Here is a 644-nt window from a genome sequence, read left to right as displayed (position 1 = left end):
TATCCAGACGTTTCCCCGCTCTGTGCGCACTAGGTGGGGCTGCTGGACCTTGCAGAGGCGGCCTGCAGGGTGTGTGTTTTCTGCTGAGTTTCCTCCTCCTTAGGCGGATGCCTCCCCACTCTGTGCGCTCAGTACTGGGCTGGGGCATGTCTTCTGCAACCCTCGTCTATCAGCTGGGACTTCAAGCCCCTGCCCGGCACTGCCCCGCCCAGGAAGACTTTCAGGTTTCTACTAGGCTCAGACTGCCGGTCACTCTGGGTGCCTTTGTAGCACTGAGTAGGGCTTTCTCTGGACTTCTCACCTTCCTCCTGGTATTGCGGTTATTTGTGTAGTTGCCTTGTCTCCCACATCAGGGCATGAGCTCCTCGGGGCAGGAGCCCACAGCACATAGTTCCTCTTTGAATCCCCCCAGCACAGACCGACTCTGGCGCCCGCCCACAGTCAGCTCTCTGGCAGGTTCAAGCGAGCTCGGGAGCACTCCAGCCACACCTCTCCCAACCAGAAATTGGTTAGGGGTTCTTCCGAGCTTATGGCCACAGAGATGGTATCTGCCTCCCGAAAACAGGAAGTTTACCTGAGGCCAGAGCCCAGGGTACAGTGGAGTGACAATCGGGCTGGCCTCCTCTTCCCTGCCCTCCCGATGC

This window comes from Galeopterus variegatus, unplaced genomic scaffold (genome assembly GCF_000696425.1).
Source record: "Galeopterus variegatus unplaced genomic scaffold, G_variegatus-3.0.2 Scaffold1558, whole genome shotgun sequence".
Taxonomy (NCBI): Eukaryota; Metazoa; Chordata; class Mammalia; order Dermoptera; family Cynocephalidae; genus Galeopterus; species Galeopterus variegatus.
The sequence above is the reverse complement of the archived record's forward strand: the minus strand, read 5'-3'. Positions refer to the sequence as shown.